General features: G+C 37.1%; 1 long non-coding RNA gene across 1 annotated transcript in view; it reads left to right on the top strand.

Annotated features, from left to right (window-relative positions):
- Nucleotides 1–5,882: 5,882 nt before the first annotated feature.
- The window catches only part of LOC118006473, a 49,316-nt gene continuing 31,571 nt past the window's right edge, over nt 5,883–23,627 (top strand). The window contains exon 1 of the long non-coding RNA XR_004678089.1: nt 5,883–6,208. This is a non-coding gene — a long non-coding RNA (uncharacterized LOC118006473). The remainder of the gene's footprint in view (nt 6,209–23,627) is intronic.

The raw sequence follows: 23,627 nt of genomic DNA, 5'->3' as shown, positions 1-23,627 counted from the left end.
ACTGATAATCTTTTCTATGGGTTCTGAGACTCTGATATTACTCAATGGGCCCAATGGTGAAATGAGCTTGGTAGTCATTGTATGAGCAAATACTACAACACATGCACACTTCACATATTCTTGATGAAAACATACAGAGGAATGAACAGTGCAGGCATAATGAAATGATGAGACCATTTCACCTTTTATTGTTGATATTTTAGTTTATTTGGCTTGACTTTTATTTTAAGGGCTGGAATTGGCTTGTGGAAAGCATGGTGGGCAAAATATATTAAAAAAAAAAAAAAAAAAAAAAAAAAAAACTTGACTCAGCCCTAGAAAGAATCTAATATTCCTCAATGAGCAGTTTATTTTCTATATATAAATCCCAAATCTAGTATTTCCATACTGGTTCCTTATTTGTTTTGTTTTTTATGCTATAAAATGATTACAAAAACGTTGGCCATTATTACTGTTTTTTGTAGTAATGTTACCAAACCACATAGTGGTTTAATAATCTATTTCCAATCAAACCTATTTCTTCTGTACTGCTTTGTCCTGTTTGTGGGAGTGTTGTGATATAATGGACCTCCTTAGGACACATCCTTCCTCATTTGTAATTTTTTTCTCTCATTGGCAATTGATCCCCAATCCCCTCTGTTATAATGCGTTTAGCTTCTGGAATCTCTATCCAAACCTGTAGCTCTGCCTGCACAGACTATGAACTGTTCCTCACATTTGGGGGAGGCAAGAGAGTTTAACCTATTTAGAACAACACCCTTGTGTTGCTATGAAATTTGCCACGGCAGAACTGAAAATCATTATCTTTGTCATGTGAGCAGAAGGTATGAATAAGGTGACCAGAGAAGCTCTATTGCTGGTAGCAACAGATGCAGCGGAGCCAAACAGCTATTCCAAGAATACTCCCCATATGCTGGTGCGAACAAAAGAAAGATCTAGCAGTCCCAGGCTAAGTGAATTAGTGCTCCTCGGTGATGCCATTGCCCAGGGCTGGGTTTTGTTCTTTTTCTATGATGTCTGTTCAGTGCCAAATATCTTGTCAGTTCCCATTAACAAAGAGCCAGTCTGCCTAGAGTCTGGGTTAGACATATTCCAAGGATGGCAATTGCCTTATTCACACGTTGTTAATGTGACATATCCTTAGGCCTTGGATGCCCTTTGGGGTCCAAACAGTGCAAATGGGTTTTGTTTTGTTTTCCACTTTAGTTTTCCAAGCCACCACTCTTGTCCCTGCCACCATTTCTAGCTAGATTTTTGTCACTCTTCCTTTATCATTTGTTCTTCTTCCCCAAAATATGAAATGTAAAAGACTGACCTTGCCCATGAGTGGACGAAGTAGTTATATTTAGCTGACATCTGAGGGAAGAAGACCTTGAAGTTGCATTTTAACTCACAAGCCCATGATTGTGGGATTTGTACTTTTTTTCTAGCACAGCTGATGTGGTTGATGAACAAGTCTCTTTTTCACACACAACCTTGCCCCCAGGGTTTCCTGCTTATTCATATAAACATTAAGAATAGTCTTTAAACAAAATAAAAATCCTATTCTGGTCAATGTGGGGTCATAAAGGAGGAGAAATATTTGCTCATTTTTGCCTTGGCATTATTGATACAATATGGCTTGTCTACATGTGTATCTGAATGTTAGGATTTTAAAAACAGCTTTTTTGCTCTGACTGGTTTCTCCAACAACGTCAGCATATTTTGTGGTGCTGTAGATAAGATTTTAGTAGTCCACATTTACCCACTCGTAAATCAAAGACCAATTTGAGACTAACATTATACACAATATATTATAGTAAATCCTGTGGGGAGTACAAAGCTGAATTAATGTATTTATCAAATGCATCAGAGTCTGATAGAAGAGATTAACACCTACACACAAATAACTTTATACATGCTTTATTCTCTTCCATGGAGAATGCAGTTCCCATTGATTTAGCTCAAGCTAGAAATCTTTACATCACCCTTAACTTTCTCTTTTCCCTTGTTCAAAGGGAAATACAACATTGGTTTTAAGAGCTACATGATTTATTTTCAAAATGTTTCTGAATGTTTCCCTTCTTTTCGGTACCAATGTATTAATTCATAAACTTAAACTTCCTCATTTGGTTTATTTCAATGAATTGTTTGTTTGATTATTCTGGAAGCTGTATGGAGTTACTGGAAGATTCAGAACAGAGGGACTATGTGATTATGCTTATTCTTTAAAAAAACAGTATTGTTGATAATTTAGGGTCTGGATCATAAATAGCCAGTTTTGCTAAGACCATTTCAACCCCATTGATGAAGAAAAAAGAAGAAAGCAGTTAAAGCAGAAGTCAATGGTAACACAGACTTACCAGAAACTTAGTTCATTCCTTCTACTAGGGCCATAGTAAATGTGTGATAAAATATACTTCCTTAACAAATTAAAATATAATTATAATCATAAATTAAAATATAATTCCTCAACACAATATCCATTGAATTCAAAACATTGTACCACTAATGTGTGTTGGATGCAGATTCCCTTTTAAGGCCTGGGTGGTAATTGCCATAGACATACTTGAGAGTTGAAAGAACCCCCAATTTGGGTCCTTGGCCTGTGAGGCAAGAGGTATCACAGTGGGAAAAGCCAAGGGAAAGCCTAGAAAACTATCCCTCCTACTCCTGACCAAGGTACCAAATTAAAAACATTGTCATTTCCAAGAAAAGGACTCGTGGGCATTATCAAATGATTTAGCTAGCTAGTCAAAGGCCTGGAAGAAAGATTGGAAGATCCAGAGACAAAATAACTAAGACTGAGGTAGGTGTCTAGACCTATCAGAGGAGGCTAAATATGAGGATTTTTGTGTCATATGTCATCATGCACAAGATATCAACTATTACTGTAAAGGTACCAAACCACCAAGTACAGAAGCTGATGTTGGCTTCTCCATTGGCCACTCCAATGCTGGCAAAACAGGCACATGACAAAAGTGGCCACAGTGGCAAAAATGGACCAATGCTGAAATAACTACTGCCACCACCGAATGTTCAAACTGCCAACAAGAACAGAGAACTGATAGTGTTCTCAATAGAGAATAACACTGAACCCCAATATGGTGCCATTCCTACAGCCACTATGGAAATCAGTATGGTGGTTTCTCAATAGGTTAAAGATAGAGCTACCATCTGATTCAGTAATCTCATTATTCACTTTGGGTATATATTCAAAAGAATTGAAATCAAGATCTCAAAGAGATATTATCACTCCCATATTCACAATAGCTAAGATGTGGAAACAAACTAAATGTTCATCAACAGATGAATGGATAAAGAAAACATCACACACACACACACACAATGGAATACTCTTTAGCCTAAGGAAGGCTGCATTATTCAGATTATAGGAGCTATTTAAAGTAGTCAAATTCATAAAACAAAAGACTGGAATGATGGTCACCCGGGGTGGGGGGGGGGAATGGGGAGTTGTTAATTAATAGGCATAAAGTTTCAGTTAAATAAGCTGAATAAGTTCTAGAGATTTGCTATACAACACTCTACCTATAGTAACAATAATGTATTGTACATTTAACAATTGTTAAGAGGATGTCTTTAAGTTGCTTATCACAGTAAAATAAATTAAAAAGAAACACACATACACAAAATATGGCCCCATTTCTCAAAGAGACCAACTGGCCATATGATGCATCATTAATCACTAGTGCACAGGCCAGCTATTTGCTTTGATAGGAATAGTTATGTATTCTTAGTATGGGTTTTTCTTTCCTGCCTACAGAGTTGCAACCAGCATCACTATCCAAGGGCTTATAAAATGTTTGATCTATTGATATGAAATCTCACATACCATCACAACAGACCAGGTAACCCACTTTACCACAAAAAATATGGGAGTGGGAGTGGGCCCATGCCATGGAATCCACTAATCATACCACCCAGAAGCTGCTGGCTTCACAAAATGCTGGAACAACATTTACAGTCAATAGTTGTCCCTTTTATAATTAGTCACCCTTACTTGTTTCTACTTACTTATTTGCTTTCAGAGAGCGAAGTGTGAGATAATTACCCATCACCTCATATGGCACTCCTCCTGTTGAAGGAATCCCATCCCCAATCCTATTTCCTTGAGGAAATATCTATTAAATTTATACTGACAGCTACTCTTTTCACCTCCTTTGACTTGTGAGGTTGGGAGAAGTATGTGTAACGCAATCTCTTCTCTATTTTGGAATGACTGGCCAACAGCAAGCACACTTTTTTTGGCCTATTTTATAAGAGGTCTGCCCCTATGGTGAGGGCTGTTAAATCTAGGACTATTTGGGTAATTATTCCAATTTGAGGGACTTTGAACAAGTTTTTAGGAAGTCTATTTGGCTCTTAATCCAAGTCATATTCTCCAAAACCAACTCTACCAAACATAGCAGTGATATTTTAATGTCCATCAGTTGAAATTTTATGTGCAAATATCTCAGATGGGGAGAGGAGTGCAACTAAACCCCAAACTCCAGCTGATTCCCCCACTGGTGATGACTTCTTTTCCTATTTATAAGAGTCCACTCTCGCTTTGCACTCAATTCATCCCCTGACCCCCTTCACTAATGCATCCTCATAGCCTGTGTGGCAAAGAGTCTACTTGAGTATTTACTTGCGATCACTGTATAGAAATTTAGGGCCAAGGGATGTAGACAGAATCAGGAAGCATTATCCTCCCTAATCCACTGTACTTGCTTCTACCTACAACCTGGAAGGCAGGCAACCAACCCTAGCAGGCAACTCCTTCTCTGTTAAGGTGAGGAAGGTCTCTGTGAGGACAGTTAGTCATTACCACCCACTTACCTGTCATTCTAAGATTTAGACTGAGAAATGTTTGCTCAGTATAAACAAGATTATTGGCACACTAACCATAATGAAGAATGTATTTTCTTACTATTTTACTTCACTTTTATTGGGCAGGGCAAAACGTGGCTTCATAATGATTTGTCTTGCATAACAAAAATAATATCATTGAAAAATATTAAACAGGTATATTAAGTTACTTTTCCATAGATCAAGTTTCCCTGCAGCTTCCCACAGACCATGGATATCATGCAGAACAAAGAAGTGAATGTTAACTTCAAATTTAAAAACATATTTTTGAGTCTGTAATGACATTATGGTCCTGAAAGCTTTTCTTTTGAAATATAGACTTTTTCTCTATATTACAGAAGCTTTCCTTTACATATTAAGAGTAAGCCTTATTAAGAGTAAGTCTGAGCTTAGAGGTTTACCATAGTTATGGAAGATGGTAAATATTCAGTTTCATATTTGTTGTATTTGTTATCATTTATTTTAATAATAAAACAGAAAAAAAATCTTTGCTTTTATTTAACATGATAGCACATGGGTTTTTTTTTTTTCCATTTTTATAGTACCATTTTCTTGTCTCCATCCTCTCAGCACATATTTACATTCATATAAGCAGGTTAATATCCTACTGTGTATTATTTCACTCATTTGTCTATTTTCATATAATCATAATAACAATATTTAGGATGTTTCATTGATGTTTGTTTTTACAAGTCAACCTGTATATGCTGATCTTTGACCAGCTTTCTTACTTAATAATACATTACAGATCTGGCTAATTGCAGATAATAATTAAAAAATAAAACATGGACCAGAAAAATAAAATATATTTTTCCAGAAAGTATACACCTAACTCCCCACCCAGTCCCTCACATATATACACACACAGTTTTCCCTGTTATTAACATCTCACACTGATGGCTACTAATGTAAACTGTGGACTTCAGTTAATAAAAATGTACCAATATCGGCTCATCAATTGTAACAAATGTGCCACACTAATGCATCATTTTTAATTAACTACATGACATTATAGTGTGTGGGTTTATCTCTCCATTCCTTAACTGATAAAGAAACTGGCTCTAGCTTTTTACCACTATAAACAGTGCTGCAATAAACATCCTTCAACATTTAGCTTATGCATTGGAAGCATTATTTCTATGAGGTGAGTTTTCATATGAAATTATCAGGTGAAAGTGTATGCATATTTTACCATTTGCTGCCACTTGTGTAATCATCCCCTTTTTCCATCAGGTTTTACAACGCAAATCACATCTTCTTCTAGAGTCTTGGTACATAGCTAGTGAGACTTTTGAAACTCATTTAATATGCTTGGATTTTCATGAACCATTGGATGACACGTTTGGTTGATATTAGTGTAAGTACTACTATTAAGTATTGTATTCTTAAGGGATGAAAATGATTAACAGACTGATATATAAGAATCTGTACTCACATACTCTTATTTCAATGTAGCAACTTTTTTTCCACAAGTTTTCTAATAGTTCCCTTGGGTTGTTTATTCTTTGGAGGATTATTCCATATGTTCTCTACTAAATGATCTAGACAGCTAGTCCAATCCAACATTCAAGCTCGGTCCTGCATTTTATATTGTGTGCCCTTTATACTCATACCACTTCTCATGGATCTGGAATTATTTTATAAGGAAATACTGTAAGATCATCTAGTTACTATGAAATAAAATTCTATACACCATGGACACATATAGTCAACATTGTGCCCATAATAGTAGTAATTTGCTGGTTTCTTGCCTATAAACTTGTTGACAAAGAACACATATATGTATGGAATGGGGAAGCAATAGAGTTAAATCATGATTTCTGAATGTGTATCTTTGTGGGCAAGGAAATCTAGATATGAGCCATTTTAACAACCAGATTTTGGATGAAGAAACTCAGTTTCAGAGAGGCAAAGGGAATTGCTTCAGATCACCCAGTCAGTTACTGAGTGCATCAAGACTAGAACAAATGTCTTCTTAAATGGCATCTCCAGCCTTTTTTCTCACTATGCCATGCTTCGTCCATCTGATATTTAGGATTGGTTCTGTGTGAACTCAGCTATCCCACTTCCCTCCTCAGTTTATTCACTTGGAAAAATAAACAAAATTTCTGCCTTTCCTCAACCTTTCTGTATTAATTATTTACTATAACTACTATATTATAACTATTTTCAAATTATAATAGCGAGGGCGCCTGGGTGGCTCAGTTGGTTAAGCGACTGCCTTCGGCTCAGGTCATGATCCTGGAGTCCCTGGATCGAGTCCCGCATCGGGCTCCCTGCTCGGCAGGGAGTCTGCTTCGTCCTCTGACCCTATCCCCTCTCATGTGTTCTCTCTCAAATAAATAAATAAAATCTTTAAAAAAAAATAAAAAATAAAATAAAATAAAAAAATTATAATAGCGAATTTTTGTATCACTTACCATGAGCCTGGCATCATGGTTGATTTTTTTTTTTTAGCGATAATAGTTTTTTAAAATTTTAAATTGTGACAAAACAGACAGTTTTTATTTTGCAAAACTATCATATCCACTAAACAACTTCCCATTCCTCACTCCCATCAGCCCCTGGCAACCACCAGTCTACTTTCTGTCTCCGTGATTTTGATTACTGTAAATACTTCATGTAAGGAGAATCACATATTTATCTTTTTGTGACAAGATTATTTCACTTATCATAATGTCCTCAAGGTTAATCCACATTGTAATACGTGTCAATTTTCTTCCTTGTTTAGGCTAAGTGATATTCCTTTGTAAATAATATACCACATTTTGTTTATCCATTCATTCACTGATGGGCAATTTGGCTGCTTCCACTTTTTGGCTACTGCAAATAATGCTGCTGTGAATATGGGTGTATAAGTATCTCTTCTAGATCTTGATTTCAGTTCTTTTGGGTATACACCCAGAAGTGGAATTGTTGGATCATATGGCAATTGTATTTTAAATTTTTTGAGGAAACACCAAGGGCTAAAATGTGAGTGTTTTAATCCCTCTTTCTTTCTCTCTGACCCCAGTGGACATGAATAATTATAAGCATAAATCTTTGGGCAAAAATCACAAGAAAATATTTATGCAAGCAGTGAATTTATAAATAGAAAATTGATAGCAACAAAAATTTTGTAAAAGACTGTATATCAACTGTTTTGTCCCTTGGAGACTTTGTTGCCAATAAAATCACTAGCTGAGTAGATTGAGTGGGAGCCCCCGCTGCAAATCCAATCTTAGGAAATGATGGGCAGGTTGACAACTCTACACAATAAAGACACCAATGTTGGTAAGTTTAATTTTTTAAAAAATCTGGTTTTCCTGTTATCTAAATAATTCCGGGAAACAAGATTTGTGTATTGTTTCCCTTTGAACATCTATTATGAAAGCCTGAACAAAAATGATAAAATTTTAAGTTTTCTGGGAAATAGTTTGGTTTGAATTGTCACTAAGAATATTCCCTGGAGACAAGTCACACCAGTTTTTGAGGGGCAAGTCTGTAGGCAGTAAGCACAGAAAGAGAATGGCTATGGTGAGTGAGGATAAGGCCGATATGTGAACCTGCTTGTCTTCCTGTCTGTTCAGTACCAACAATCTTAAGTGGAACACTGTCTAAGGCTGGGGTGAGTGATGTGGGACCCAGGGAAATCTGAGTCCAGCTGGAGCCCCTTAGTCCCATTTTTCTCACAAAGCTATATTTAGTAATCTGGGCCCTTTGTGCCTGGACAGAACTTTGTCAGTGATTCTGACGCATATCATCTGGATAACTTTGGGAAAGCTAATTAACTTTTTTTTTTTAAGATTTTTTTTTATTTATTTGCCAGAGAGAGAGAGCACAAGCAGGGAGAGTGGCAGGCAGAGGGAGAAGCGGGCTCCCTTCTGAGTGAGGAGCCCGATGCAGGACTCGATCCCATGACCCTGGGTTCATGACCTGAGCCAAAGGCAGACACTTAACCGACTGAGCCAACCAGGCGTCCCGCTAATTAACTTCTTTTTGCCGCAGTTTTCTTTCGGAAAAATAAAGAACCATACTGCAAACCTGATGAGGGTTTTGTAAAGATTTTAAAAAGTAATACATGTAAAGGCACATACATGGAACTGCTATTGTAAAAAGTAGTAGTAGTATATAGCTCATAGATTCTTCTGGGAAAAGAGAATCTAGATTTTAAACATGCTGACCCACAGCTAACCACTGTTAATGACATTATGACTTCCTTATTTCTACTCTCAACTCCCCAAAAGACCACCAGAAAAAACTGGTAATCAAATGAACTTAAGTTAATCAGACTCAACTACAGATAAACAACTAGAGAAAATAATAGCTGACTAGAGTTTGAACTGTGTCTTAGAATGGAAAGTTTAAGGGAGAATTTTATAGGGTTTGAAGGTTTGGGCTCCAGTGATATAAGGCAGATCTTTCAGGTGAGGAATGAATTGGGATTGAGTAAAGTCTGTGACTAAAAACTCATGCTGAAAAATTAGCTAAAGGATTTTGGATTATGCCAGTCCTTTTTCTTGTATATGTTCCGTAATTACCATGATATCTGAATAATAATAATAATAATAAGCACATAATGAAGAAAATTTAAAAATGTGGTTTTCCTGTTCATTACCTGAACAAGTCAGGGTAACAAACTTGCATGTTGTATCCCCCTGAATACTTATCTTATGAAAACCTGTACAGATAATAAAATTTTAAGTGTTTTCTACTTTGAATTAATCAAAGATACTAAGAAATAGAAGATACTGAGGAATTAAGTAGTGGGACCAAATGAGGATAAAGATTCCTAATCTCATTGTCCTATCTATCATCTATCTATCTATCATCTATCTATCTATCTATCATCTATCTATCTATCTATCTATCTATCTATCTATCTATCTATCTATCATCTATCTATCTTATTCTTTTGCCATGTACTAGGTGATGGATTCCATAATGAGGGAATAGGAATTAAATGTGACTTTGGTAGTGAGCTTTGACTCCTTTGTGAGGAGAAACTGAATACATTGTTAAAATCTTCCACTGAAATGTGTTTCTTACTCTAAAGATATTGTCATGTATAATACAAAACATACAAGAAGGGGCACCAGAGTGACTCAGTCAGTTAAGCGTCTGCCTTCGGCTCAGGTCATGATCCCAGGGTCCTGGGATCAAGTCCTGCATCAGTCTCCCTGCTCTCCCTCTGCCCCTCCTCCCTACTCGTGTGCTCTCTCTCTCAAATAAATAAATTAAATTAAAAATACAAAAAGTATTATAATATATAAGAAATATGACAATGCATTAAGAATAGAAAGTCTTAATCTCTTGTGTTTTGTACGAACACAGAAGGTTAGACTTCCAACTGGAAATGTGAAAGATTAGATTGCATGGCTCTCTATTTCTGCTGATTTATTTTATTAGGCTTTATTTCACTATACAACAGCATATGAACTAAATGTCTCTTTTAATTTTTTAATAGTTATGCTCTTCTTGAGATATGTTGTACCCTTTCTTGGATTGCCTTGTTTGCATTCCATTCCACAGACTTGCACATGAGTCCCTGTTGAGAATATGTGTGCTCCTCCAATACCTGGATTATCTTCTTGGAATTGATTATAATTCAAACCTCATAAGAATTAATTTCTACAGCTGATCCTGTCATGTATGGAGTATGTCATTACTCGGTATTTTAATGTTTGTTATTGAAGTTTGAGATAACTATTTGAAGTGAAAATGTTGATCTCTTTTATCAGAATCCTTCCCAAATATTTGATAATCATCACTAAAAAGTCTGGTAACCAAAAGAATGTATAACTTGAAACACACACTGAATACCTGACAGGTATGAAGAATCTTGCCTTTACTTAGGGAAATGCTCAGTCAAGAAGGAAATGAAGGAGCCCTTAAATTAAGCCAGCTGTAGGCAAAGCATTGTCCATATGAATGAATATAATAGCAAATATATTTTTTTCTGGACAACCGTGAGCCAAAAATGTGCCAGGTGTTTTCATAAGTATTATTATTTTATCATTTTAAAATGTGAGGAAACAGCTTCATAAAGGTGAAATAACTTGTCCAAGATTACACCATTATTATATGATACAACAAAACTTCAGTTATATTCTAATCCCTCAAGGCCATTTTGTTCCTTATTATGTCATACTCCATTGTTTCTAAACCCTATTCTGTGACTTCTAAAACATGCTCTAAGGGCAAAGGATGTATCCCATGATGCAGGAAAAAGCCATTCAGGTAAAACAGCCAACTAGAGCTGATTTAGAGTCTACCCGAGAGGGCTTCCTGGAGGAATGTGATCTCAGCAGTAAACAAACACATAAACACAAAACTAGGGATTCTGCTAGATGCAGAGATGTATTTGCTCCTCTCAAGGATGGACCTGTGAATACCAGATTCCTATTAATGGGGCTGAGGCTTGGTGGTCTTCAAAGAACTCATGGAAACTTTCCAAAAGAGAAAATCAGTTCTAAACATGTACCAAACCCAGAGAACACCAGTGCTAGATAACTTACAAAACACAAATAAGATTTTTTCCTCTGTGGCAGGGAGAATCATGCCCCCTTTCCCCCAGAGATGTCCCTGTCCTGATCCCCCAAACCTGTGAAATGTTACCCTACATGGCAAAAGGGACTTTGTTGATGGGACCAAGTTAAGGATCTTGAGATAGAAAGATTATCCTAGATTATCCAAGTGGGCCCAGTATAATCACAAGGGTCCTTATAAGGGAGAGGCCAGAGTGTCACAGGCAGGAGAAGATGGAAGCAATGGAAGCCGAGGTTGGGATGCCGCACTTTGAAGATGGAGGAGGGGCTGTGAGCCAGTAAAGGGAGGTGACCACCAAAAGCTGGAGATGACAAGGAAACACATCTTTCCCTGAAGCCTCCAGAGGGAACACAGCCCTGACAACACCCTGATTTTAGACTTCTGACCTCTAAAACTTTAAGAAAACAAATTTGTGAAATATGTGTTGTTTTAACTAGCTTTGTAGTCTTTTGTTACAGCAGCAGTAGGAACCTAGTTTTGCTTTCCTTGCCTCCCCTTCTTCAATTCTGGAGGGTCCAGTGGGGAAATTTAGTGGAGGGGGGGAGGGGGAGGAATGTACTTCTAGCTTGGGAATAAAGGCAGAACAATAGCAATGAAGTAGTCCATGACCCCTTCTTCCAACTGCAGGGGTCCAACCCAAACCAGTGCCAGGCTGACCTGGATGGGTTAGCTGCCGAACTGATTGAGGACTGACTAACCAAAGGATATTTTGTTAGCTAGGAGTTATGAGGTTTGTCCCTGACTTCACCCAAGGCTCAGGGATGGGCAAGATCATATGAGAAATGGAGAAAAGACTTTTCTAATTATATCCTATGAGTCCCACTTTTCCAAATTTATAGCAGCACATTGGAACAAGGCTCACTTTGAATTAGGTGACTGCTTTGTTGCCCCTTCATTCTCTAGGGCTTAGATTTTCTCCAAACACTCCTGTTTTCCTGATTCCTGCTAAATGTCTTTGCAATTGCATCCTTTCTCCCCTTCACCATTCCAGTGAGATTCTCAGTGCTGATATTCTCAGATTCCCCCCATTTAGTCCTACCTACCTTGCGTGTTATCAGCCTTTGAAAACTCCTCTTGTTTATTAAGATAATAATAGCCTTGTGGTGATTGTCGAAGTGTAATTTTCAAAATGTTAGAAACATAATTGTCATACACAGAGATAGTGAGCATACACAACAATTTTGTTTGACTCATTAATGAGGGAACCGGTAGAATAAAAAATAGAAATTGTATATGGGCAGTGAAGAATGGTGCTGAGATCAGATCACTGAATTCAATGCTGATAAGATTATATTCTACGGAACAATAAAACTGTGACTGTGGAAGTCATTTACTCTGACAAAAGAAAACCAAATCGTTGTATCTTATCAGTTTTCTACAACTTAAATTCTATATTTCAGAGCTATGCAGTGCTTGGGTCCTAGTCAGTTTTGATTACCACAATGAAAGTTCCATTTTCCAAGGGAGTCAGGTGTGTTGGATAATACTTTGGCCTCATGTTAAAATGTTACACAATCATCTTGCTTATTTATTTCCAAGCTGAGGATAATTCTCTGTAACATCCTTAACAAATATTAAAGTATATAAAAAATTAAAAGTACTAAATAAATACTGACATGAAGGAGAGCAAATTTTGCCACATAATGTGACCTTCTAGTTTAAAAAACAAGTTTTTATTTATTTAATCCCTGTGCTGGATTGAGCTACACCTGTTTGGTTAAGTTGGGATTTATATTTTTCTGAATCTCCTTCTCTGTGTGGTTCTAGATGTAACGTGGAAGGGGAAAGATAATTAGTGGCTGCGATTTGTTGAAGGACTCTGGGATAAGTAATAGTGATGTTCATGTGCAGAGGTGCCTAGCAGATCCCAGGTCGTCCCTCCTCCTCCCTGCTCTCTGATCAGCTTGCTTTCCGAACCGAGCATCGGGCTGCACACCACTGTTCCAGGCCCACAAACAGATGCTTGGCAATGACCACACAGAGGTTGAGAGCTTCTTGTAGACATCTCTATGGCATCCCCCTCTGCACCTGTTATGTAGCCTGGGTATGCTTAGCTTCTCTATTAACCTTCAAGCTCTGACTTCACCAATCTTGCCCGTGGTTTTGACAGATGAACTTAGTGACTCTGTGCCTGATCCCTACTCTCTGCTCCAGATCTTCCCTTCCCGAGCTCCTCCCCCATTTCTTTAAGATCCAATGTCTATAATAAATCTCTTATTTCCCAAATACTCAGAGTGGCTCTGCTTTCCTGGCTTAACCCTGACAGATTCGTTCCTATTGTTTTAGAGCTATGATCTCTAATTTCAACCCTCTTGGATGAGACATTTCCAAACACATTCTGACATAGAATTTCTCCACTAAATTTATGATGATAATAATGATACTACTAACAATAATAATGATAATAGCTAACACTAAGACTTGTGAGGGACTAACATTATTATAAGTGATTTACTACTAAATGCTTCATTGCTTCTCATCCTCTTTAAGACTGCTTCCTATGTCTTTGAAAAAAAAAATCATGTTTTAGAATGTGAAAAATATTCTTCTTATTCCTGAGGTCATATTGGTATGAAAGGATCACAGGGAAATCTAGGAGTGTAGTTAGAAGTATGGTGTGGGTAGCTAGGCTAGCCTGGAACCGGTTTTATTTATGTGGCAGAGCCGTTCTTAGTTAACTATCATTATTGGATCTCTAAGATGTAAAGAACCATTGCTAAAAATGCCCCAAAATGCTGTCTATTGCAGTAACAGGACTTGTTGTGAATTTGTCACGTCAGATACTTTGCAAAGGTGTTTACATATATTATCTCATATAATAATCCTGCCCATGACTCCAAAAAGTAGGAACTATCAGCCTCTTTATATAGGTGAAAAACTGAGCTTGAGAAAAGTAACTTGCCCAAGGTCACACATACATGGAATTGAGACTTCCAGTTGTCTTCTTATATTCATTCTCTCCTGCTGCTAAACCCCAGGTCTTAGCTGAAGAGCTATTCCCAATAACAGTGACTACATTCCTATCCTTCCTTGCAAGTAGGTACCTCCATTTGGCTATATTGTGACCACTGATGTAAAAGTAGAAGTGGAGGAAAGTTGCCCTATAGGGAAAGACTATAGTCTTTCTTGCCTTCTTTCCTGAGTGCTGTAACGCAGATGTAATGGTTGGATCTTCAGCAGCCAGTTTGGCTCTCAAGATGACATTGGAAACGGCATTCTAATGCAATATGACATAAGAATCTGGAGTCCTTGATACTGGAATACCTTCGACACCTGCCTCTGAGCTTTTACCTGAATGAAAAAATAATTTTCCATTCTATTTAAGCCACTGTTATTGGGGTTTTCTATAACTTGCAACTGAGCCTAATCTCAATTAATGCAATGATATGAACTTTCTACATACACATGCAAAAATAAAACCGAAGAAGTCCACTACCAATACCAACATTCATCCTCGCAATTCTTTTCCCTTGGTGGTAGATTAGAAATTAGAAATACTTCTCTGTTGTTATAGATTTCCAGCCTTGAGTCAGAGAACTTACATTTATCAGGAGTCCCTGAAAATGCCAATTTTATACAACGTGATCTCTCATCAGAGTACTGAGAATGGAGAGCTATTGCTAAACTGTAACTGATTTTTTTTCTGTAATAGCACATTGATGGGAAAATCCATGACCCAGGATCATGAAATGAAAATGACTTCAATCCTAAATGACATTCAATTGTAAAATTGGACTGGATTGCTTTTTACCAATTTTAAAAGCATAGCCTTGATTCACTTCAAAATATGACTGCTTGGGAATTTTTTTCTGTTCCTTTATACCTAGGAAAGAGCTGAACTGGCTTCCCTTTGGTTTGCTAACAGGAGTATATAAGTTATATCATAAGATCATTTTTTCTTAGAGTAAGAAAACCAGACTTCCAGTTTAAGATAAGTACCAGGGATGTAAAGTACAACATGATGACTAGAGTTAACACTGCTGTACGAAATACAGGAAGGTTGTTGAGAGTAGATCCCAAGAGTTCTCCCAGTGATGAGAGTTATCCCAGTTGATGATGTGAGTTATTTGTACTTTTTTCTTTTCCTTATATCATATCTGTATGAGAGGAAGGATATTAGCTGAACCTATTGTGATAATCATTTCACAGTTTATGTAAATCAAATAATCATGCCGTTAGGTTTTAAATTATACAGTGATGTATGTTAATTATTTTTCAATAAAACTGGGAAAAAAAGAGTTATGGAAATCAAAGGAGAATGCTAGGAAAACAAAACTCTTGTAAATGTGACATGTAAATGTGCAGACAGCAAGGCTTATACATGACCTACCCAAGCTCAGAATAGTTTTTGTAGTTCTTACCATTCTTGGGACCAAATACCCAAGATCATTGAATTTTGTTGCCAGTTAAAATTTAGAAGGCAGTGGGTCTTTAATTCATCAATTACACTGATTTTTGCTGGGCTTTAATAAGCATTGAAAGTTTGTACACGTAATTTATGACTAACTAGGCACTCAGATCTGGATGAGGGGAGATAAATAAACTGCGTTAAGAATCGATCTGAGTGTTGTCCTGTGATGACCTTGTAGGAGGTAAAGAAAACCATCTATGTTTGGGATTTTAAGGTTCAATGAGACAATCCCTCTATAAATTAGCTCTCCTTAGATTTGTAGGTGCCAACATTTCACTGTTAGAGCTTCATTTGATTATAAGATTAATATGTCTCTTGTTTAACTTTAAACACTCCTTAAGTGAATAACATGTTAAGTACATCAATTTCTTTCTAAGTATGTACATCAAGAGTAGAATGTAGAAGAATAAGGGGCACTGGACTAGCACAGGGCCTCAGCACTCCTGTAGGGAGGCCAGCTCGAACGGCATGCTTGGGTTAACCAGAAGCCTTAGGAAAGCATTTTGTACCTTTGGGTGGAGGTGAGGAAAAAACAAAAGAGAACAGTGAGCTGACTGTAAAAAGAGGAGGCGTTGGGATCAGAGATTTGTTTCTTCTACTGACCTCCACGTTGCTTTCAGGTCACAAATCTGGCATTTGAAATCAAATCAATTTACTTCTCAGTAATACTCTCTCCGTGTGAGAAAACACACTGTTGAATCCAGTTGAAAATTGAAACATAAATACTCAATCAACTGAATATCTAATAATATATCAAAATGGTTTTAGTAATATGTTTCCCCGAGTTTACTAAATTGAGCAACTTTTTTGGCATCACTGGAACTAAGCCAGCAAGGGAAGACATAAATAAGGTTGATTGTGTCTTCCTTTGGATGGGTAGGAAGAGCATGAATGGTGAAGACAAGAGTCAACTGAGTAAATCATCCCACAAGGAACCTTGTACCAGTTTGCTTGTTCCCGTTACTACATAGCAATTCCTCATTTTCTTGTTGTGGCATCACTGCTTCTTTTCTAGAAGGAACCAAGTTTTCCAAAAACTTAGAATCCTTTTCCACTTCATCAGAGACAAATGAAAAGATACCTTTCTACTTTCAGGACCCCTTTCAAAGAGTTGGGTAATAGGGAAAAAAACAAACAAACCATAATCCAGTGACCATTTCCCCACTTCTAACTTATAATACTGGGATCTATTCAGAACTGAATATCATAGAGGAAACATAAAAATAATCTTTTTTTTTTTAAAGATTTTATTTATTTATTTGACAGAGAGAGACACAGAGAGAGAGGGAACACAAGCAGGGAGAGTGGGAGAGGGAGAAGCAGGCTTCCTGCTGAGCAGGGAGCCTGACGCAGGGCTCGATCCCAGGACCCCGGGATCATGACCTGAGCCGAAGGCAGACGCTCAACGACTGAGACACCCAGGCACCCCATATAAAAATAATCTTATTAGAAGTTGGTCCAACACTGGCCTCATTGAGAGTTCTCTATCCAAATCCTGAATCCCTTCCTTGTATTGAAGGGATTCAGGGAAAGGCCCAGTGGAACCAGAATTCCATGTCTCTAAGGATCTAGGTTGTTCAAATGGGAAGCAGGTTCACTTGCCAGTTATTTCCCTTTTGTTCTCACTATTTTTTTTCATTCTGAGATAAAATCAAGATCTAATGGTTTGGTTTTTAGAGATATAAGACCACTTCCTATAGCCCCTTCCCTGTGAAAGCAGATAACTTCGTTATTGCACATTTGACTTAACAGAGCTGCTGCTTTTAATGTAGTAATCCTTGCAGATGAAAATTGATTTAAGGCAGCCTGTCTAAAATGGAGACTCTAAAATAATGAAAAATGAATGCACAACAGATGACAGGACCCGACAATCCAACAGTGTGCACTTGTCTTCATTTGGAAAATTCTGTTTCTGTTCACATATAACTGGGGAGCCCAACCAGGGCTACAACAAAAATTAAGCTGCCAGGAACTGTCTTCATGTTCATGAGCTTGAGATCACAGCCTGGTTTCCTGTTTCTTCATTAGTGGAGTACCATATGGCCTATTTCTGCAGCAATCACATTTAAGATCCTGAGAAGATTTGCCCATATTGCTAGGGCTTTAGGCCAAATTACACTGAGAGACATAATATAAGAATTTCTGAGTAGTTGTTTTATCTTCTTTTCTTGCATATAACAATCATCTTGTATTAAAGTTTCTGCTACTCTAGCAGGTGACAGTGCTGGATTCAACTTTAACTTTAAGAAAATTATTTTCTGATTTTAATTAGCATAAATTTATTCACATAAAAAGGTTTCACAAAGACCTTTCAATTTAATGTTTGTAGGCTTGGCCACCATATGTATTTTAGAAAACATATACTCCTGGTCAGAGAGGAGAAAAAAAAAATGCTCCTTCATTTCTCTTAACTTAAATGTGTGAAAAGCTTTCTCTGTTCTCTAATACTCAGAGATAAAGCATTTGGAAAAGACAGTTATTTGCAAAGAAGGTTGACAAGGGGTCTAGACTTCGGAAGACTGACTCACCAAATAAAAAATAAACAAGTACTTCCTGATGAAACTTCCCAAGTTTAACCATATTAGCACGTTTAGACTTCCTCTACTCATAATGGAAAACAACAATTTTCTTCCAGGAACGTCATAGCCACGAATGTCTTCCTATCATCAGGGACTGCACTGTAAAATACAGGAACGAACCTGTTTGTGGTAGAGAGTCAGCAATTTCAAAGAAATTTTAGAGTTTCCATTTCTTTGGAAGACTAGAGTTCAGAGGTCTGCTTTGTTGCTGCTGCTGTCCTTTGTTTTGTTTTGTTGTTTGGACTTCTATAAGGATGCAAAGTGAGGTTTCCACCCATAAGGCTGCAAGGCCAAGCTATCTCTGTTGCTTTCATAGTCTGATCCACTCAAAACCTTTACATTGTCATTTTGAGGAATTAAGGAAGAGAAGTGGGAAGAATGGCATTGAGAGTGGTGTGAAGAGGACAACCAAGGAAATGGGGCAACAGTCAGCACCAGTGATAACTCAGCGTTATCCGAAATACGGAGTGAGGAGTAAATATAATCCTGTGAAATTCCAGAGATTTGAGAGAAGTGGAGACCCCTCACAAAGTGTAGACTGAAAGGTCGGGCTTTTTTTTTTTTTTTTTTTTAAGATTTATTTATTTGACAGAGAAAGACACAGCGAGAGAGGGAACACAAGCAGGGGGAGTGCGAGAGGGAGAAGCAGGCTCGCTGCCGAGCAGGGAGCCCGATGCGGGACTCGATCCAGGGACTCCAGGATCATGATCTGAGCCGAAGGCAGACGCTTAACGACTGAGCCACCCAGGTGCCCCAAGGTCGGGCTTATTATGTGGATGTTAATGAAGAGAAATCCCACTGGAGCATTTAGATACATTTAGGATCCTACTATGGCTTCCCAAAGTGCCATGTTCGCATAGTGTAGGTGAACAGATGCAGCACCATTTTAGAGAAAAAGGGAAGTCCACATATCTTTGTTCCCTTTTAGTTCAAATAGATACTTTAGTACCAGACTTCTGAAGATAATCTCTTAAGCCAAATGGGCCTTTGTATACCATATCAAAGCAAAGATGAGAGGGCATTTTTGGAAAGGGAAGGGAAGGGCTTTTATTGTCCTTCACATTACTCTACATAAAACATCAATTTTATCAACTGAAAGGTGTTTTATAACTTAAAAAAAAAGCCAAATCTCTCTTTAGAGGAATTGTCCTAACATACACAGGGCTGCTCTCCACTTTATGACTTTGAGGCTATTGCTCAGGGATAGTATCTTCCATCTCTTTAAGTAGAATGGACCATTTCTTCTCTTGTATGTGATACCGCCACAGTACCAGTTCATGGAGGAGAAGGGGAGCAGGACAAGGTATATCAGACCAGCTAGCATGGTCTTGCTGCTTAACCAGACAACTCGCAGTGGCTTAGCACAATCCACTGGACGTCCATATGGGATCCATCAGAGTCCAACGGGGTGTTTCCTGCGGAATCTCCCAGTGGGTGACTCAGGGACACAGGCTTCTTCCATCTTATGACTATATGCCTTCTGAGACATATGTATTTAATAATTTGCTATAAAATAATTTCAATTGCCAGAATCAAAGACAGGTTGTGGTCAAATCCAAGAACTAAAACTGCTGCACCACCAACTACACTGTTCCTGTTGTTGTTTTGAATGCTCCCCACCCCTGCTCACCTCTTTTAATGCTGATTGCACTCAGAATATGAAGTATGTACTTAATAAAAGGGCATCTGGCTCATTTTAATGTCTAAATTATCAAAATTTTATGCGTCCATGTCAGCCCCTGTGTGTTGGCTTTGAAACAGGTTCAAATAAAGTTCACTTTGACAGAGAGCCATGATGACTTTATGTGTTCATTAGCCTGGTCTAATAGAGCATTAAGTGAAGTCAGTGGTCCTGTTCGTTAGCACCTTTTGGACATTATCTTGCTGTAAGTATTTTTGAAAAGTCAGGGCTCATTTTCTCTAGCTGTCACACAGAGATCCTAGGGTAAAACAAGGCATTCAAATACTCTAGGCTCCGAGGTATGACAAACTCCAATGCTACCAAAGCTCCTGCCATGACTCAAAAGGGTAGCAGAGTGGGGGCATAAAATGTTGCCCTGGGACCTAATGTTTCATAAGCCCCAGACTCATACCTTAATTGAAGTGGTGTTCCAACCCTTGAATAATCCAATTTGGGAGACTTCTGCATTTGAAATGCTTGATCGTCAATTGCGATGTCTCACGGCATCCACATTTCCTCCACGGTGGACTGTAGGCAAGCACTGATAGACATGCTCATCCACTAGACTGGAACAAAAGAAGCAAATTTGGGAGCCACGATGTATATTTCATTGTTATGCAAAAATAAAATAAAATTAAGCTCAGCTAATACTAATATAAAGCTTGTTGCTGTCAGGCTTACTCAGACCTCTGTAACAGAAACGGAGAACTATCCTGAAGGAAAAGTGGAAGTCACAGAGCCTTCAAGGAAGGCAGTTAAGTGGACTATACTATGTAATTTTAATTCAAGTAATCCTTATTTTAAAAATGGGAAAAAGTCTATAAAATATCCTTCTAAGAAACTGGGAATTGAATATAATATTGCACCTATAAGCCTAAGTGATCCGTCCCAAAGTGGCAGAGCTGACTTCTCCTGTCTTTGTTAGCCCCCATGGGATGGAGGGGGTAGAGAGTAATGATCTCATAAGCTGATGTCACTTAGGATGTACCTGGGGAAAAAAATTAAAAGATATTCTTTGATTTCTTTATTGTAAAGAAGACAATTTTTAAATGAATGAAAAAGTAACACTTTTCTAAAGAAATCTCTGCTGTGGAAAGAGTATTTTGAAAATGGACGATTGGAGAAGTTTCCATCATTATATGATTTAAGTGTGCAATGTTTAAAAACTTTGGAAAAAATCACCTGGATCTAAAATTTTCTGACTCATTTAAAATTTTTTCAAATGAGGGGTTTCAGTGAATTTTGAACTCATTATTAAAATTGTACAAAATCCAATTGTTTTGTATGAATAACCAGTTGACCTTGAGGACTATATAAATTTACTAATCAAATTACCAAACAACCCTTTTATTTAGTTTGTGACTGATATTTAAAAATAGTATCTTGAGTACGTAAACATAGCCAATAATGCACTTGTTTTATTTGGATTTGCATACATTTGGCCACCATAATAGCCAGTAGTAGTTAAGTGTCACGAGGAATTACATAGAAATCAAGGGAAAAAATACTGACTTACATTTAATCACATTCCTAACCCCCCCCAAAAAAAACCCAGCCCACCAGCCTGTGTGAACTCAGCTTTGTTTTTGTTTTTGTTTTTATTTTGGTGGGGGGAAAAGGGGTGACTACAAATAACTAAAATTAAAAATTAATTTAAAATCATTTCTTCATATTATTTTTAGTTTCCATCTCATTTTTATTTAAAATTTACAGTGTATTAGAATAAAAATACATACACAAATTATAAACTAATCAAATATATGTATTGATTTTAAAAACATGCCCAACAGGTACATGCTCAAGTATTTTTTACTGATAAAGGAGCATAAAAAAATTTTAGAGGTACAGTATAAGGCTACAAAGAAGGGTATACCAACTTATGTATGAAATGAGCTTACAATATAAATATCATTGGTCTCTGTGTCTCACCCTTACCCCTAAAAATCTTGCTTCAACTGCTTCTATCTTGCAAATTTATCCAATATGTCTTATAGAGATAATGAAATAGTATACAAATGAAATTCCTATAATGTTCCTATCCAACCCACTGATTCTTTCAAAGAAACCCTAAACAAGTTCTGTGAAAATCAAGTACGGTGCCTAATTAAAATGGTTACAAGTTATACAAATATTTTTAACATAGTTGTTGTAATCCTATCAATCCTCAAATTTTAGCCCCTGTCCACAGTGTGAAAACCAACCACTGCCTTATAAATGACAATAATAGTAATCAACATAATGATTGCATGTTGTGTTATTTCACAGATTAAAAATAACCTGATTCTCTGAGAAGGCTATCACTTCAGTGACATGAGCCTGGATTTAGATTAAAAGGACCTCCTTTTTGTACTGATTCTACTTTTTATTATCTAACTGTAGACAAACCATTTACCTTTTTTCTACTTCAGTTTCTCCACATCCAAATTGAAGCTATCTGCTCTATCTCAAGGGGCTGGTGAGGGTATTAGATAATATTTACATGCCCTGTATAAGCTATACTAATTTATATTTGATATAATTTGATATAGGATTGTGTTGTTATTTTATCTTATAACCTATATACCAAGCTCAGACGTGAGGTTGTAGAAATAGAAAGAATAGAAAGATACACAAAGAATAGGAATATAAAGATTAGAATGGACAATTAAAAAAAAAAGCGTAGGTTGGAAAGGCAGATAATTTAGACAAGAAGATGATTTTTGATGGATTAAGCCCAAATCAGGTACAAACCTATGAAATGTACATTCTGCAATTGTAGCACAGCTATTATTTTTTTTTTCTACTTGAGTCCTAGATGAAATTGATATTTGCAAGTATCAGGTCATTTGTTATATAAACGCTCACCTAGAAAATCATTCACAATTAAAAGCAGATGTACTCATGGGTTGTTGTTTTTAAAACAGATTGCTGCCCTAGGCTGTAATCATTATATCTAGCTGAATTCGTGAAACAAGTCACAAAGGTATTTCTCTGAAATATTTAGCTTCATAATGAGTGACGTAATTTCTCTGAATTTTGTATTTTTGCAAACACTTGGCTCCCTGGGTCTGGGTTCCAAGAATTTTGCAGAGTTTTGTTGAGGTCATATATCACATAACTCACTGCTGGTAGTAAAAAGCAATATAAGTCATGCTCAGCTTATAAATCTGATTCTCTTGCACAATTTTATATAATTCTGAAGAGCTTCTATTGGACCACTGTCCTGGAATAACAGAAATTGGCCTATTGATGACCATAAAAGGAGAAATAGAGTACATTTTTTTAGAGTAGGCTTTTTTCTGTAAAGTGTCAGATAGTAAATATTTTCAAATTTCTGGGTCATTCAGTCTTTGCTGCAACTACTCAAACTCTGACATTTTGGTGTAAAAACAGCTGTAGACAATATACAAACAAATGGGCAAGGCTATGTACCACTAAAACTTTATTTGCAAAGAGACACTGTGGACCAGATTTGACCAGTTTGCCAACCCTGATCTAGAGAATGCTTGAGGCCAATACCAGGCATTAAATTCATGAGTTTTATAGATTGTTTTATTTGGCTTATTCTAAAATAAAAATTAGCACCTGCCTATTCTAA

This window comes from Mirounga leonina, unplaced genomic scaffold, assembly GCF_011800145.1.
Source record: "Mirounga leonina isolate KUSES-001 unplaced genomic scaffold, KU_Mleo_1.0 Mir_97, whole genome shotgun sequence".
NCBI classification, from domain to species: Eukaryota; Metazoa; Chordata; class Mammalia; order Carnivora; family Phocidae; genus Mirounga; species Mirounga leonina.
Note: the sequence above shows the minus strand (reverse complement) of the source record. Positions and strands in the feature narration are given on the sequence as shown.